At 39.6% G+C, this 18534-nt stretch overlaps 1 protein-coding gene and 1 long non-coding RNA gene across 4 annotated transcripts in view; one reads left to right on the top strand and one right to left on the bottom strand.

Moving 5' to 3' along the window:
* cadm1b (cell adhesion molecule 1b) overlaps positions 1-18534 on the top strand; it is a 375267-nt gene that overhangs the window by 181069 nt on the left and 175664 nt on the right. The gene's annotated exons all lie outside the window — the stretch shown is intronic.
* On the bottom strand, positions 8745-9664 carry LOC130917976 (uncharacterized). Its single transcript, XR_009063545.1, has 3 exons — positions 9584-9664; positions 9194-9460; positions 8745-8979 (listed from the first exon to the last, which is right to left on the bottom strand). It is a non-coding gene; the product is annotated as an uncharacterized LOC130917976 (long non-coding RNA).

The raw sequence follows: 18534 nt of genomic DNA, 5'->3' as shown, positions 1-18534 counted from the left end.
GGTAATTTATAGTACTTTACATCACATAAAAATCAGTGAGACGCAATTGAGAAATAGAAATAAAACCACAAATAAAATAATACATGAAAGTCTCATTAAATCATTAAGACAGTTAAAAAAAAAAAAAAAAGTAAAGCAGGAAATAGAGATATAAACCAATAAATGAATGAGAGCGAAAAATGAGACAGTCACGCAAGTTTGAACTTGAAAATATAAAATTTACTACCGAATCAGAATTGATTTATTGTCATTGGGGAAGAAGCACAACGAAATGGATAAAAAAAACCACCATGGTTCGTAATTCAAAATTTTTAACTAAAGTTCATGGTTAAAAAAAGAAAAAACTTCTGTCTGTCCTTTCTTCTCCCTGATATAGAACCACACACAGCAATGATTTTATCCACTTTAACACTGAAACTGTGTCAGATTCCTCTTCATATTTAATATCAAATCCGCGTCGGTACCGACCTGTTCGTAAAACTCGCTTAAATGTTGATATTGGGCCGGTGTTCCGTCAGATTTTGCACCCCATCAGAAATTTCAACTGCAGTCCTACACATGCACGTAACCTAACAAACTGTGCCGAATGCGTGATTCCAAAGTAAACACCAAAAATTTTCTATAAAGGAAGGAATATGTACTTACGTTTGGTCATGTATGCACACGAAAGAAAGCTCTCCTTATACCAGTGGTGCGGGTTTCCGATCAAGAGGAAACTTTTTCACCAATCTGGTGTCCTTCATGCCCAATCGGTTTATCACAGTCAGGTGCTTCTTGTTCCAGCAGGAACCTCATTGGTTAAACTGTCTGTGCTGGATCAGTTGGAATAAAGAGCAGGACCCACCCCGGCCCTTGAGGAACGGTTTGCCAACCCCTGCCTCATACACATCCTTCCATGTGGCTGTGCTCGACTGCACACCGCCCTTTCACTGTTAACATCTTCCCTGTGCAGTTAAGCATTTGTTCATGCCACATTCATGTTACACATGTATGTTTATGATGCAACTTGTTTATTTAGCACCTTTGGATAATATTGAGAGTCCACCTGAATGTCAAAGAATAATTATTCGCCGCCGTCAAAGCTTCGGGAGCAAAAGCTGTCATATTTGCTAAAACAACACAGCTGTGACAGGAAGCTTGGGTCTTCAGGTTGGATAGTTTTCCGCTATTAAGCTTTGTTGTTTTTAGAATGTTTTAGCCTATGGCTTTATCTGCAGTTTTGTCGGAAAGTCAGTAATTCTGAATTCATAACCAAGGTTATGAACGCCGCTCACAACCGCTTGAATGAGCGCATTCATTGAGAGGTTCATGAGACAGAAATATGATGCGTTCAATTCGCATTAGCTTAAAATATGACCGTGTTCATGCTGAACAATGCTGGAGTGTTTCTTGTTGTTAAATTGTGCATCATGCACAACTCAACAGCTATTTTGAGAGCCTGTTGATGTTGTCACCGCAGAAATTAGCTCCTTTGATCCAATGGATTGTACTGGTAAGAAGGTCCATGAACCCCGGTATAACACACGCATGCACCACCCACCCCCACCGCACACATATGCCTTAGAGACTTGAGGGGATTGCACCCACAATAAGATGGTGGGTTTGCGATACAATGCGCCTTCTTTACCTCATGCTCCAGGCACATCATGACCAGTGATGTCAGCATATTGGGCATTAGACACTAACAGTCTTGGGATTTGGCATTGGTACAATTGTAGGTGTTTTCCACAGGATATGGACATTACAGAAGTTAATGGAGATGCTAAAAATCTGGGTAAGTTTAATGTACATTCTATATTTATTTCGACAGAGTACTAATAGTCAATAGTAAGAACTTTTATTCCAGGGATAAGATGCTCATTGTCAGCATGCGCTGTGTTGCCTTGTCAAAGCATGGGTGTTTTATGATCTCGCCTGCAGTCGATGGTGACAAATGTGCAGTGTGTGCCGATGGCGTTATATGCCAATCGCTGCAGGCTACAGTTCCTCCTGTTGATAAACAAAATGGGCCAATGCCAGAAAAAAAGCACCTGCAGAGAGGATTGCAGTTCTTTAAGCCAATGGCGGAGAATGACCGCCGAAAGGTCATTTGATTGTTATGAATACCTGATTTAAAGGCATGACATTTCCATCCATTTGCTCCATAAGCGTGAATGACTTTGAGATTTCAGAGTATTCCCTCCTACTGCGAAGAGCGCTGAACAACTGATCAAGCTGCATATTCAACATCTTTTACCTCTCAGATACTATTTTTTAAGCTTGATTTTTTTTTATTTGCCCCTGGCTTGTTGAAATTCTTAGATCTTGGGTTATGTACAAGGTGATTACAAGTGTACAAGAACACACATTTCTGTCATGAAACAAACCTTGCAAAATTCTAGTTTATTCCAACATCAAAAAATCTTTTGGATCAGTCATGCGGTTCTATTCCTCCAAAGTGAAAGTAAATCTTTTGTCACATTTATACATCAATGAAAAGGCGTTATCACTTCATACAAAGTGTTCAAAGGTCTTTGAATAGGTTTTCTGGGACATAGCAGCAAATTGACCATGCAAGCGCAATTTTAGCGACCATATTGTGGCTTTTGGCTGAGACTCAGAAATGCTGTCTGACATCTCCACTGCTGTTCCACTGTGCTAAGATTGCACCAGCTGTCTCCCATTTGCTTTCTAATGTCGTCTTTGTTAATGTTAAATCAGCCGTCTGATGGTGGCCTTTCTGGAGGGCATCCTCCCTTGCGCATAAGACCCCGATGATGGCAGCGACAGATTTAATAGTAGCTGGTGCATTGAGGTAAATGTCTTTACTTGGCCTCACATTGCCTTAATATTGATTTGGCATTAGAATAGAATAGAATAGAATAGAATAGAATAGAATAGAATAGAATAGAATTAGAATAGAATAGAATAGAAAGCCTTTTTTGGTCAATATACAGAGTACAACGAGATTTAAAGCTTCGCCATAAAGTGTACCACATTAAGCAAAAGTCCAATATTGAAAAACTGTTTACAGGGTACACAGAGTGAGAATAAAGTCATTAAGCGACTAGCAGCAAGTGGTGAGGTAGTAGTAATATAACAGTGCATATTTAAGGATATATGTTTTTCCTTTTTACAGGTACTTTTATTCTCTTAATGAACAGGAGATGATGACACACAATTCGGGGACAAAAAGAAAGCAACAATCACCTATGATAGATACATTTATTAAGGAAAGAGTAATTTAAAGCCGGCTGGCCGCGACAGGTTCTGCCTCGACCTTAGAATTAATCCAGTTTAAGTTTGCCGTCTCCACGAACAGGAGAAAAAAAACAGGCAGCCAAGTGCCGCCCATAGCTAGACAAAACAATGGAAGCAAAAGTCCTTGTACGCAAGCAGTATTGTAGATAAACACGCAGCTATGAGAAGATCATGTGCAACCATGTGAAATGAACAGATATGTTCAAGTGAATAAATGGAAATATATATCAACAGTATATGATCATTTACAGTATTCATTAGATAGCCTCTGCCTTTGTCCACACTCAGCCTCTCTTGGTCTTGATCTTCACTACATTTTCACATCATTGCTTGGTCCTTGCCTTCCAGTGCTTAAATCTTGCTTCATATCTCTCCCAACAATGTCTTGGTTTTGACTATTTGTCACTGCCTCAGTCTTGACTTACGCTTCATTGCTTAGTCTTGGTGTTGACTCTTGACATTCCATGTTTCAAGTCTTGACTCGGTTTTGGTTTTACGCTGCATCACATTCCCACTGTCGTGAGCTTTACTCACATTATTTTCAGATTTGGTCTGACATCTGACATTTTCTTCTTGTTGGTCTTGAAAGTGCCTCTTGCTGCGTCAGCCTTATTCCTGGCTCGGCAGTGTTCTAACTTTTACCTAACCTTGGTCTTGACTTGGTCTAACAGTTGCTTGATCTTGATCTCATTGTACCTCACATTGTGTTGGCCTTGTCCTTAACTGGACCTCATATTGCAGTGAGGAAAATATGTACTGTATTTGAACACAGTTATTTTGGAAGTTCTCCCTCTTGGAAATGATGGGCGGGTTTGAAATTTTCATGGTAGGTGCTTGTCCACTGTGAGAGACGATCTAAAAAAAACTATACGGAAATCACAGTGTATGATTTTTTTTTTAACAATTTATTTGTTTTATACTACCGCAAATAAATATTTGAACACCCAAGAAAATCAATGTCATTATTTGGTATAGTAGCCTTTCTTTACATTTACAGAGGTCAAACGTTTCCTGTAAATTTTCATCAGACACTGCAGCAGGAAGCAGTGGAGAAATGTCATTATTTGGTATAGTAGCCTTTCTTTACATTTACAGAGGTCAAACGTTTCCTGTAAATTTTCATCAGACACTGCAGCAGGAAGCAGTGGAGAAAAAAAAGAGAAAATCACATTGTTTGATTTTTAAAGAATTTAGTTCCAAATTAGAGTGGAAAATAAGCATTTGGTCACCTACAAACAAGCAAGATTTCTGGCTGTCAAAGAGGTCTAACGAGGCTCCACTCGTTACCTGTATAAATGGCACCTGTTTAAACTCATTATCAGTATAAAAGACACCTGTCCACAAACTCAGTCAGTCACACTCCAAACTCCACTATGGCCAAGACAAAAGAGCTGTCGAAGGACACCAGAGACAAATTTGTAGACCTGCACCAGGAAGGGAAGACTGAATCTGAAATAGGTAAAACGCTTGGTGTAAAGAAATCAACTGTGGGAGCAATTATTAGAAAATGGAAGACATACAAGACCACTGATAATCTCCCTCGATCTGGGGCTCCATGCAAGATCTCACCTCTTGGCGTCAAAATGACAACAAGAATGGTGAGCAAAAATCCCAGAACCACACGGGGGGACCTATTGGATGACCTACAGAGAGCTGGGACCACAGTAACAAAGGCTACTATCAGTAACACAATGCGCCACCAGGGACACAAATCCTGCAATGCCAGACGTGTCCCCCTGCTGAAGAAAGTACACGTCCAGGCCCGTCTGCGGTTCGCTAGAGAGCATTTGGATGATCCAGAAGAGGACTGGGAGAATGTGTTATGGTCAGATGAAACCAAAATAGAACTTTTTGGTAGAAACACAGGTTCTCGTGTTTGGAGGAGAAAGGATACTGAACTGAATCCGTAGAACACCATACCCACTGTGAAGCATGGGGGTGAAAACATCATGCTTTGGGGCTGTTTTTCTGCAAAGGGACCAGGACGACTGATCTGTGTAAAGGAAAGAATGAATGGGGCAATGTATCGTGAGATTTTGAGTGAAAATCTCCTTCCATCAGCAAGGGCATTGAAGATGAGACGTGGCTGGGTCTTTCAGCATGACAATGATCCCAAACACACAGCCAGGGCAAAAAAGGAGTGGCTTCATAAGAAGCATTTCAAGGTCCTGGAGTGGCCTAGCCAGTCTCCAGATCTCAACCCCATAGAAAATATGTGGAGGGAGTTGAAAGTCCGTGTTGCCCAACGACAGCCCCAAAACATCACTGCTCTAGAGGAGATGCATGGAGGAATGGGCCAAAATGCCAGCAACAATGTGTGAAAAGCTTGTGAAGAGTTACAGAAAACGTTTGGCCTCCGTTATTGCCAACAAAGGGTATATAACAAAGTATTGAGATGAACTTTTGGTATTGACCAAATACTTATTTTCCACCATGATTTGCAAATAGATTCTTTAAAAAATCAAACAATGTGATTTTCTGGGTTTTTTCACATTCTATCTCTCATGGTTGAGGTTTATCTATGTTGAGAATTACAGTTCTCTCCAATATTTTCAAGTGGGAGAACTTGCACAATTAGTAGTTGTTGACTAAATACTTATTTGCCCCACTGTAAGTTCCTCCAGAGTATAAGTCGCACCCCTAGCCAAACTATGGGTAAAAAACCCTGCAACTTATAGTCCGACAAATACTATAATTATAATACTATAATTATTCCTAAGCAAAAGTAGTTATCCGCAACATGGAAGCATTTGCATGGTTGAGCACCAACGTGTTATTCATGGACTGCCTAAAACTGCCCCTATTGTGGTCGGCTGTGTCTCACATTGCTTCTGTCTATACACAGTGTTTACTCATCTTGACCTTGTTTTTTGTCTTGACTTGGTGTAATTTCTTCAGTATTCAATATGCATAAACCTGGCAGTCTTGTCCTTGATTTTGTCTTAGATTGTCTCAGACCTGGTCTTCATTTTTTTCTCACTATATGTAGTCGCTGCAGCAACACTAATTATCGTGTAACACTTTTGCAGTCTAGTGAATAAATACATGGTAGATGGACAGGGGAAAATTGCTCACAATAGTTTGAGCTAATTAGCTTTAATGCTTTGTGGTTTGGATCATAAAGGGAGAACAAGAAACGTGTGCCCTCATTTGTGCCGGCTGCCTCACAACCAACCACATGACACATTATGAGCTCGAAGGATGCGTAGGGCAGACACATTTGTGGTTAAAGGCATGTCTCTTCATCCTCGAACAGGTGTCTTCATGTGCTACATTGTGTAAGCATTAATGCGCATTCAGTGGTGATCGTCTCACAGTCTACAAAAGAATAGCTTCTCATATGCAAATCAGCCCTTTTACTCTTGAAGATCTGTTATTCATCTTCTTGTTTGCTGAGCCCATCTCTCAAATGAGCTTTGGCTCATTCAAAAAATAGCAAAAAAGTCCACATGGAAACAAAAGAGAAAAAAAAAAAGACAACGGTAGCAATTAGTCGCATTGAGATGACAATGCGGCTCTTTTTCTAGTCTCTCGTTTCGTCTCCCTTTGGTGCCATTAATCAGAAAATCTGTGGACTGTGATCCGCAACCATCATCCAGTTAAATTTAGAGCTGCTTTCGTCTAAATAGGACAATGTGGACTACATGTGTGGCACACAGCTGTCACTTACACTACATGGTTCAAGTGACACAATTCCCATTTTTTATGCTTCCAAATTAGATATGGAAAGAGGGTAAAATGCACGGAATAAAATAACCTTAAATTGGCATTCATCGCTTGCCAATAAAACCCAGTTTAATCGCCATTTGTCAAATGTCAGTCCAGGTCCACATAACAATGTGTGACGTTTAACATTTGTATTGTTTATCTATTAATTAAATGTTGCAATCTAAGATTGGTGACCAGCTGATCCACAGTGTATCCCTCCTCTTGCCCAAAGTCAGCCTGTATAGGCTCCATTTCATATGCGACCGCAATATGGAAGAGTGTTAAAAAAAAATATGGATGGATGGACTCTATTTAGTTTACTGAGACAATAACATGATACATAGCAATTTTCTGTCCAAGCCTAAGTGTAAATCCACTCTGTCCTCAGTGAGATTTCAACAAGATGAAACGGCGCTATCATCACAGCCACCTCATGTTATCGCCTGCAATGCACGCTAGGGCAGCGTTTTAGGGCTTTTGAACGGACCCGTTAAAATGAAAGTGCCGACGCTCGCTCTTCATTCTGTTGGCATCACAGGTTTCACCCCCTGCAGGTGGACCAAAGCTCTGTGGTTCGCCTGGGGGCAAGCTGTCGCACTTCCCGCCTCGCTGGCTTGTCTGTCATTGTCCGGAGCCAAAATCTAGAGAATCTTTGCCTGCAGACTTTTTAAGTCTCTGGCGAGAGGTCATATATTGAATTAGAAAGTCAGTGAGGGTATACAGTTTATATTGGTAGTGGAGCAAAAGCAAAGTATTAAACTTTATTTCTGTGGCCTCGAGCGTTGCATGCCCTGTCAGTCTGGCCTGGCCCGCCGAGTGACTTTGCAGCGTATTTCCAAGGGGAAATAAATTCAAATATCATGGTCCAGCCCTGTATTTTGTCTTAATTAAAATTGATTATCAAAGACTACATTACAAGGAGTAGAATATACCCATTACAGTGTAATCTTGAAATGGAACAGCGCACAAAAAGCAAAAAAAAAAAACCTGGTGAGCAGAGCCAACTCTCTCGCAAAATTGGAACGTTGTGAAGTGTGCATCATTTATCTTGGTAAATGGCCACAACAGAAAATACCACCAGTAGCAACTGCAATAGAGTGAGGGCTTTATGACCGCATCTACACTAAGCGTGCTTTGACGACCCCCGAGGTGTTGTGGGAAATCAGTTTGCCAATAAAAAGTCACTTCAAAGCTATGTGTGCTTTGTCAGCTCTCACATTTTAGTCTTACAAATAATAAATGAAATGATTTTGAGGTACATTTTCTGCAATTGAACAGAACAAATGCATTGCCTTCATTTTTTTGTCTTTACAAAAATTGCAGTACTTTATGAATAAAGCCTATTCAGCTGTTTAAAGGACAAATGGTTTAAAGCAGTGAGCATGTCAAAAATGTAATATTACATTACTGCCAAGATGTTAACCCTTTAAGGTCCGGGCCTATTTTGTTTGATTTTGCATGCCTTTGATGTTGCGTTTATATTTCAAAGAAAGAATTGTTCACAATGGCCTGGTTTGGTCCCTATTTTCACCTTGAGCTTAATGTCTAAACTGTTGTTTTCTTCACTGACCAATTATAAATCAACATTTTTGGACCAAAAAGACAAAAAATTCCAAAAAATGTTTTTGTCAAAATTTGTAATATTGTTGTCCTAATGACATCCAAACATGCCCAATGAACCATTTTGAACCTTGATAATATTTATTCAACATGTTAGGGTAAACATTCAACTGGAAAAAAAACATAGAATCAATAGTTTTATATTTGATAATTCAACATAAACAGCAGATATAGTCATAGGCGTTGTTGGCCTTTATACATGCTCTGGTGAAAACAGGTTTTATACAGTGGATACATTGCAAAACAGTGAAAAAATATATACCATCTAACACAAAAAGGGCCTACTCTACCATGTTTTGATTGTGCGTCCTTGGCTGCAGGGGACGGGACTTGATAAGCATATGCTTCTCCCGTCAGCCCTTGTCTTTTTGGTTCTTTCTTTCTTCGGGTTAATCATATCACATCTTGTAACTGTCAATGATACCGATGACGACGACAATAAATAAATAAATAAAATAAATCTTCATATAGAAAGAGCAGCACAAACTGTAAATGCCTGCCTAAGACACACACACTAGACGAATGAGTTTGATCTAATATGCACATTTTATTATTATATATACAAACACACGTATACTTATTTAGCATAAAAAGAAACTGACAAAATTAAAGTAAGTTGTCTTACCTCTTCTCGTCAATGGCGTCGAACACGTGTTTATATCCGTCACTCTCTTCACTCTCATGTCATCCAAAGAAGACGATGACAAATTTGATCCTCTTACTTGAGTTGATGAAAAAGTGCATCTGCTTGGGTTAAATTTAGTTTTCGATTCAATCACAAAGTCAAACAAAGTCGATCGCCGCTCGCTACTCTCCTCCCTCCCTCTCGTTCAGTGGATCCTTGCTCGTGCTTCCATTGTGACGTCAGAATGGCTGCTTGGATATGTGTTACCTTCGGTTTTGAAAAAAGACAAGAAATGATGGAAATATGGGCATAAACAAACTATCCATGCAGCGTTTTAATGTTTATTTGAGAGGACAATAAAAATATATAACGTAAATTTCTTTATCTTACGTTTTACTTAGTCCATTGACTTGAGATAAAACGAGAGTAAATTCTAAACTTTCGCACTTTCAAACGAGACCAACCAGCGGCACATGGGTGACGTAATTACAACATAAAGAGGCTTCAAAGATGATACGCGCTGAGGACGCGTGGGTGTGTCCTGCGACTTTTAAGGGTTAATAGTGCTCATCCAAGATAATGTACTATAATTGAGTAAATGTTACCTAAGTTTGACTAAAATGCTGCTCTAAAGTTAAACATCTGTAATTGATCTTAAAGACCAAATGTGAAGTAAGGTTGGCCAACCATATTTTTAAATAATATCAATGGCTAAACAATTTTAAGCATATTTTCGTCATTTTTTAACGCAACCCTTCCAGATTCTTTATTTAACCCATAGCTACACCCTTGACAATGACAATGCTTTTCTTCGACAATCTTCGGAAATCTTCGGAAATTACGTCACACCAAGAACTGCGAGGGAAGTCCGCCATACACACAGTATTGTTGCATTGCTTCTCGTAAGATGCCACGGCGGTGTGTGGCGATGTATTGTTCTCAATCTAAAGAAAAGTTGTATGAGTGGCTGAAGGGTAGCAGGGCATGTAAATGGACATCTTTTTTTCGCAATAAGCGAATGAATTTCACGCCATCATCGAGTCGTGTTCTCTGCTACAAAGACTTTGAAGATGCCTGCTTCCTCAACTGGTCTGCTTATGATCAAGGATTTGCAAAAAAATAAGTGTGATTTTTGGATAGATGACTGATGACTTTGTCAAAGCAGAGCTGCCAACTGTTGTGGAACAGTTCTTAATTTGTAAATCATAAGGTGCCGGAACGCAAAGTACATATACATAAGTACAGCGCAGGGGTGACGGCACGTGGACAGGTCCCAGAACATATTGTAATAGCCCGAATAGGGAAATAGAAAGGAGAGGAGTGAATGATGGCTTCCTTCACTTTATTGTGGCAACAGTTAAATAACAATAATAACCGGACTGCTGCAACATGCGACCGCCAACTTCGCTCTCACGCCGCATTCTTCTCCTCACTTCCCGCTACGTCACCACTCTGCTGTCCGATGGCCCCTTCATGGTCCCGCACACAGTTACGGACATTACATTATGCAGAAAATGGTGCTGAAAACAAAACACAAATGCCCACTTGCCATGCTGTGGGACTTTCATTTTTTTTTTCTTTTCTATGTACTTTTCTGACTCGTTTTGAACCATCTTCCTTGTTTTTGAAAAAAGACAGTAAATGCAACAGTCTTTTTGGCATGTTGAAATCCTGATCCTGGCTGCTTGCTCCCAAGATGCCGCAAATTTCAAGGTTTTTTTTTTTTTAAATGTCAGGAGTGTGATTTGTTGGTCCAGCTTCTCAGTACACCAACAAATCTCAGACTCTTTCATATGACGTTAATTTTCATAAACTACATGCAATTCTTGGGATTTGTTGTGAAAATGAATTTATGCATATTATTATTTTATTTCATACTGTAATGCCCTAACCGTGTAATATTCTGATATGTTTTTCAAGGCACCCTGAAGTGCACGCAACGTTACTCTTGTTTTGGTCACGTGACGCGGGAGTGTGATAGAGAGGCACAGGCTCTATCTATCGCTCCGCACAGCCTGCCCAGAGCCCCAAGCTGTGTTCGTACTGTTAGCTCCATGTCACGTGTTAATAAAGAAACAAAGTTGTCAGGACCTGGTGTGTTCGATACCTTTGTCAACAAAAAGCTCATAACAAGACACTATACACGATCCGTTTAAGAGACGTTGGGACTGGAGAGCTGTGAGTAGTAGGAGGCGAGGGGGAGATGAGCGAGAAGCAAAACTTTGCGGTCGAATGTGGCGGCAGTCCGCTATTATTTTGTTTTTTTCTTATTTTTGTCACAATAAAGTGGAGAAAGCCATCAACGACTCATCTCCTTCTTTCCCCCCAACATTTTTATATTATTATTTTATATGCACGAGAGCTGCCGGATCTGCCAAAATGAACTTGAAGTCTGATTATTGTTTTTTTTTAAACAATGTCATCAGATAGACAAAAACATAACATCATTTGCAAATGCCTGCATCTTTAAATTACGAAAATAATAACAGCCTATATCTTACCAATCTTGTAATCTCGATCGGTCTTGTCTCCATTCCTTGTCAGGTAGTCTAGGCACATTGTTTGCATCCTGATTAGCGTCTGGCTAATACATGTTAGGTCCAACATAAAATTCCAACCTCCTCTTCTTCCTCCCAACTCTTCAAAACCTTGGCTCTCCTCCCTTGCACTCGATCTATCGCTGATATCGCTGTTTGAATAATTGTTTGAAGGGCTTTGTATGGCTGACGTATGGAGCGCTGCCATCGCTGTTCTCGGTGTGACGTATCACTTCCGGGTTCGTCCCCTTTCGGGCTCGAACTTCGGAAATGTGATTATTTTGTCAAATATACAACATATAGATTATTTTTTCATGCTTTATTTGTTGGACAATGTTTAATTACTTTAATTGTGACCCTATTTGGCATGTTATGAAATTACTTCACATTTGGTCTTTAAGTGAAAACGTAATTAACTTTTTGCAAAAGTTCTGCCCCCTTAGTTACCGTTGTAACTCCGTCAAGCTTCATGACTCCGACGCCACAAGCCATGGCAGGGCGACATATACCAGAGTGTGTTAACAATATACAGTGGAGGGTATATTAAAAAAAAAAAAAAAAAAATGTAGCACAGGGGAAACTACAACTATAGAGGCAAAAGCACAGACAGGGTTGGGAATCTTGGGATACTCTGGTGTTAGGTGTCCATTCACAAAATGCTTGATAAAAAAATGAAAACAAAATGAGTTCAAGACCCTTTTTAGGGAGAGCACTCATAGACTGACACGAAAGCTCTGCTAACGAAGACATGAAGTTAACTAACTTTAGTTAAATTAACTAAACCGCTTGGAAGTTATAACGATGATGTCCTAGTAACAGATAATACTCGACAACAGTAACTACAATTTTAATAACCAATTTTTTAAAATGTTCTTGCCTAAGCAAGTTAGGCAACACAGCTACTGAGTTAAACCGCTGGTGATCGTTTGGTCTTACCTTAAAATGCATGTACAGTATGTGTGCTTGTTTAGACATTTAGCTGGGAGCGAGGCAGCCACACTGTTTAATCCGTTGAAGAAGCTGAAGCCACCGCTACAGTTGTGTTTTCAACTTTGGGAAATGAAAGAACCGTATGATAAAATCCTGGTTTATATCGTGTCCAATTTACATACTCCATAGGCACATGCCTTCACCACTTTGGATGTCCGCAGCATTTAGATCTTTTTTGTCTCCTTCCGTAAAGTTTATTGGCAGTTGGTGGTCTCATAAGGCTTATATTAGCCACCAAACGGGTCAATTCAACAATGGAGGCATGATAGCGCTGGGTGAATTACGCTCACTTAACAACGATCTCTAGGTCGCATGATTGGTCAATAGCCTGTCAATTACAGATTGTGAGTGACAAGAGACGCAATGTTTAGTGACAGACTTAATATCATATTATTAGTCAATAAATATTCGGATTGTGTTACCAACAATTAGGATTAAAAGTTGCTAACAATATGATAATGGTATTTCCAAGATAACGATAGTCTGTGGAATCATACAGTGGGGCAAATAAGTATTTAGTCAACCACTAATTGTGCAAGTTCTCCCACTTGAAAATATTACAGAGGCATGTAATTGTCAACATGGGTAAACCTGAACCATGAGAGACAGAATGTGGGAAAACCCCAGAAAATCACATTGTTTGATTTTAAAAGAATTTATTTGCAAATCATGGTGGAAAATAAGTATTTGGTCAATACCAAAAGTTCATCTCAATACTTTGTTATGTACCCTTTGTTGGCAATAACGGAGGCCAAACGTTTTCTGTAACTCTTCACAAGCTTTTCACACACTGTTGCTGGTATTTTGACCCATTTCTCCATGCAGATCTCCTCTAGAGCAGTGATGCTTTGGGGCTGTCGGTGGGCAACACAGACTTTCAACTCCCTCCACAGATTTTTAGCCACTCCTTTGTTGCACTGGCTGTGTGTTTGGGATCATTGTCATGCTGAAAGACCTAGCCACATCTCATCTTCAATGCCCTTGCTGACGGAAGGAGATTTTCACTCAAAATCTCTCGATACATGGCCCCATTCATTCTTTCCTTTACAGAGATCAGTCGTCCTGGTCCCTATGCAGAAAAACAGCCCCAAAGCATGATGTTTCCACCCCCATGATTCACAGTGGGTATGGTGCAATTCAGTATTATTTTTCCTCCAAACACGGGAACCTGTGTTTCCACCAAAAAGTTCTATTTTGGTTTCATCTGACCATAACACATTCTCACACTCCTCTTCTGGATCATCCAAATGCTCTCTAGCGAACCGCAGATGGGCCTGGACGTGTACTTTCTTCAGCAGGGGGACACGTCTGGCAGTGCAGGATTTGAGTCCCTGGCGGCGCATTGTGTTACTGATAGTACCCTTTGTTACTGTGGTCCCAGCTCTTTGTGGGTCATTCACTACGTCCCCCCGTGTGGTTCTGGGATTTTTTGCTCTCCGTTCTTGTTATCATTTTGATGCCACGGGGTCAGGGAAAGTTGAAAGTCCATGTTGCCCAATGACAGCCCCAAAACATCACTGCTCTAGAGGCGATCTGCATGGAGGAATGGGCCAAAATATCAGCAACAGTGTGTGAAAAGCTTGTGAAGAGTTACAGAAAACGTTTGGCCTCTGTTATTGCCAACAAAGGGTACCTAACAAAGTATTGAGATGAACTTTTGGTATTGACCAAATACTTATTTTCCACCACGATTTGAAAATAAATCTTTAAAAATCAAACAATGTGATTTTCTTTTGTTTTTTTTTTTCCACATTCTGTCTCTCATGGTGGAGGTTTACCCATGTTGACAATTACAGGCCTGTGTAATATTTTCAAGTGGGAGAACTTGCACAATTAGTGGTTGACTAAATACTTATTTGCCCCATTGTATTTGTTTCCAAAAGATTCAAACAAAACCTCTGGCTTCAAACAAAACTTCCTAAATTGTGAAAAAGGAGACTTGAAGCAAAATAATTTAACTTAAAGGGCCTGTGACATGAAAAAGCATGTTTATTTCATAATACACACAGTATTTTATGCTCCTGAATTAAATGGACAGCTTGGATGTGTGTGGAAGCGATCGCTATATTTATTTAGTTTTTTGAATCCCGCGCCATGAAAATGAGTGACTTCCGGCAACAGTCTCAAGTTGAGAAAGAGGGCGCTGTGACGTGTACGGAGGAAGGAGTCCTCTTCACTATACAGCCGTACTGTTGTATGAGAAGGACTAAGGATTCAGCTGATTTTGCGGATTAATACGTTTATTTTTCGCATCACGCCAGCCAAACGGCTGCAGAAAAATCTTGCTGTGCGAGGAAGAGGCGTGTGCGCCTTTTTAGGGTTTCAAAAGGTTCCCATTCACTGGTGGATATTGGCCAAAACAAGCCCTACTACTGTGGGACCATGGGACTTACGACGAAGTGAGTAAACATCGTGTTTTGTATTACATCAAATACTGGGATCATTTTAATACGGAGGTGGTTTGCATTTTGTGGCTGACATGCTCCTTGTCCCTTCGGCCGACAACCGGCGGCTTGCAACATCACCCCGCCGGACAAGCGCTATACTTGGCTTTTGCTCTCTTGGTGTGCCCGGTGTTCTGTCAAATTTTCCACCCGATCAGAAATTGCAACTTTGTGTTAAAAATAGCCGCGAATACAGCGTTTACAAAATAAACTTTCTTTAAATAAAGGACTACTTACATTTGATCATTGATAGGCATCTAAAAAGGTCTTCTCATACACGTTAGCTGCACAACAACTGCAGCCGCCCTCCTCCGGGGAACGAGCTGTAAATTGCTCTCTGCCGGGCGGTTTTCCGATCGGCGAAGACAATCGACAACCCAGTCGTTATGTGAAATAATCCGGGCTAGTTATGTGTGATTTTCCGCTTCGGAGACTTTGAAACATCACTCGGTTCGGGTTAGCATGTCGACTAGCTGTTACGCCTCTTGGTTTGTTTACATTCTCCGAAGCCGGGGAAGGGAAATGATATATCAGCCCAATTTAGTTGTCATTAAATATCGTTCGGGAGGTGCGACAGTAAATGTGAAGTCGACAGTTTTTACCATTATGGAGTAATTTTGCCATGTCGTCCTGAATAAATGCATTTTTATTATTAAATATTCCATTGGCACAAGACTGTTATTTGTCATGACCATGCCATTTATTTAGCAATTAGTGAAAAAAATACTTGGATAAAAAGAATATCCTGTAAAAAAATTGAAGTAGAGAGACTGAAACAATGACATTTTGCAGCTCTCTTCGTCGCGTTTTGCTCGTTGTGAATAATTCCCCCTCAATGGGCTGCATACTAAATCAGATGAAATCGTGACTCTGCTGACGTCATCCACCTGTTGGGGACGCTAGAGCCCTATAATGGTAGGCGTGGCCTACCGGCAGATTAAAAGACAAATTTCTCGTCATCTGCGCTTTGCTAAATTGTTGTATATAGTTGAATCGTTTCAAAATATGATTCTAATTCACATAATAATCCTATTTAAGACTTTTTTTCTCCTGTCGTACGCATTTAAAGCAAACAAATGCATCTGAAAAGTAAAACTAAACCCTTACAATATTTATTATTCTCTCATTTTTGCTCACGCTGCCCAGACTTTTCTTTCGATGTCAAGCCTTCTCACTTGCGCTGCCTGTCATTTTCCTGTCTTGCCTGTCATTTCTTGTGCGTATCGAGTTTTTTGCGATTGCAAATTTGACACAAAATGGGGGGCGGGCTTTATGTCAAATGTGTCGTCGTTAGTCAAGGAGATTTCCAGTGCCCCCGGAAGTTATTACAACACTAATTGTAAGTTGCAACAAGCATAATGTCACAGAATGAAAACATCCTAGGATAACACTGACAACATTTATGAAAAATTTGAAATCGCAAACACTCAAAACAATTTAATAATCCAATTTTTAAAATACTATACAAGGCATAATGTTCACGTTAAAATGAAATTATATACAAAATTTATTAGTAACATATTTGTACTAAGTTCAATAAAATGTCTTTAAGAATACACTCAGTACTATGTTGCAAATGCTGGCCTAATGTAATTTCTGCAAACCAATTCAAGCAGGACACAATTAAAAGTTGAGAAGGTATGAATCATATTACAGGTTTTAAATGGATACCTTAAGTCGTAGGTGTCAAACTCTTGCCTGCGGGCCAAATTTGGTCCGCAGTGTAATTATATTTTGCCCGCGAGGCAATTTCAAATCAATATTAGAGCTGGCCCGCCGTTATTACAGGGCGGCAGCACTGTTATGCCACATTCACCGCTTATACTACAAATCCCATGATGCTCTGCGAAGAAAGTAGTGATCCATCCTCATGCACATTACTTCGGCTAAAATCCCCGGTGGATCCCTGTTCCTCTCCCCTAGACCACACTGCGACCTCAAACTACAGCTCTCACTGTGTTACCCTACTAAGAAATTGCAAAAAGAAAGGCAGAAAATAGAACTTTTTGGGACAGTTGGGTGACGGAATATCTGTTTACATATGGAGAAGACAGACCTTGGAGAAGACAGACCTTTTAGTCTTGTTTGTGGAGCCAACGTGTCAGTAATTAAGGAGTACAATATTAGACAACACTATGAAACAAAACACCAGGAAAAATATAAGGTAATAAAAATATAAGTGTAATGCAATACTGAAGTCAAAGTTTGATGCTGTCGGGGCCGCACAGTTTCCGCAGTTCATCCCTGACATGATTGCTTAGCTCCGCACTGAAGCTCAATTGCTCTCCATGTTTGGTAGCACTTACTTATGTGATCAACTTTTCTCCTCAATGAAGATGACGAAAACGTCTCACAGGAGATGTCTGACTGACGAACACCTTTGTTTGATAATGAAGGTTTCCTCAGCTCAAACCCTAAGCCCTGACATTGATGAACTGGCATCCAAGAAAAGATGCCAGGTGTCTGTCTGGCTTGGGCACATCAGAGTATATCAGTATGTCGCAAAACGAGCAGTAAATACATTTTCTATGCACTTTTTCTCGCTACTCCAAGGCCTCAATGGTTGATATAATCATATTTGTTTTTTTTTTGTTTTTTTTATTTTCAAATTTATTAGTCCGTGAAGCAAGCTAATTTTGACATTTAACTCAGAAGGCTGCAAACAGAAAGGAGGAATTCAATGTTTATGTAAAATTTTATGTAATATGCCATTGATATGTTTTTTTTTGTTTATTATTATGATTACAACTATTGTTATTAGTAGTAGTATTATTAGCAACTCGATTTTGCACGCCTGTACCTTTAAGTTATATAAGTCTTGCTTGTTCAATATTCATTGTTAAATAAAAACTTGTTTGGTTCCATATTAAAAGGTTCATCTGTTCAACCTTGGCCCGCGGTTTGACAGCCCTGCCTTAGGTAATGTATCATATTTAGGTATGGTCTTAAACATAACTGATGAGTAAGTTTGGCTAAACTACTACCAACATGTTCATGGTACTGCCATGCAAGCTACTGTATATTGTTAAAGTTAAAATAAGATTTAAAATAATAAAAAAGAGAGTGTTAATCTTTACTTTACAATGAATTATGATTAACAAATACATTATTTTGAAAATGTTTATTAAAATCGAAATGATGAGATTCAGGTTTTCTAAACATTTTTGCATACACTTAATAAATTCACCCAGTGGACAATATTAATTCATATGCTTAGACCTCAGGCACAATCATAATGTTGTAACCAAGTCTGAATAAATCACCCATAAAATGTCAAAGCATTACAACCAAAAGCCACAGTTAAGTTGTGAGGTTTTTTTTTATTACAATAATTTCACAGTCTTTATGAACCCTATAGGGGTGTCAGTCT

Source organism: Corythoichthys intestinalis, chromosome 6, assembly GCF_030265065.1.
Source record: "Corythoichthys intestinalis isolate RoL2023-P3 chromosome 6, ASM3026506v1, whole genome shotgun sequence".
Classification (NCBI taxonomy): Eukaryota; Metazoa; Chordata; class Actinopteri; order Syngnathiformes; family Syngnathidae; genus Corythoichthys; species Corythoichthys intestinalis.
The sequence above is the reverse complement of the archived record's forward strand: the minus strand, read 5'-3'. Positions and strand labels throughout refer to the sequence as shown.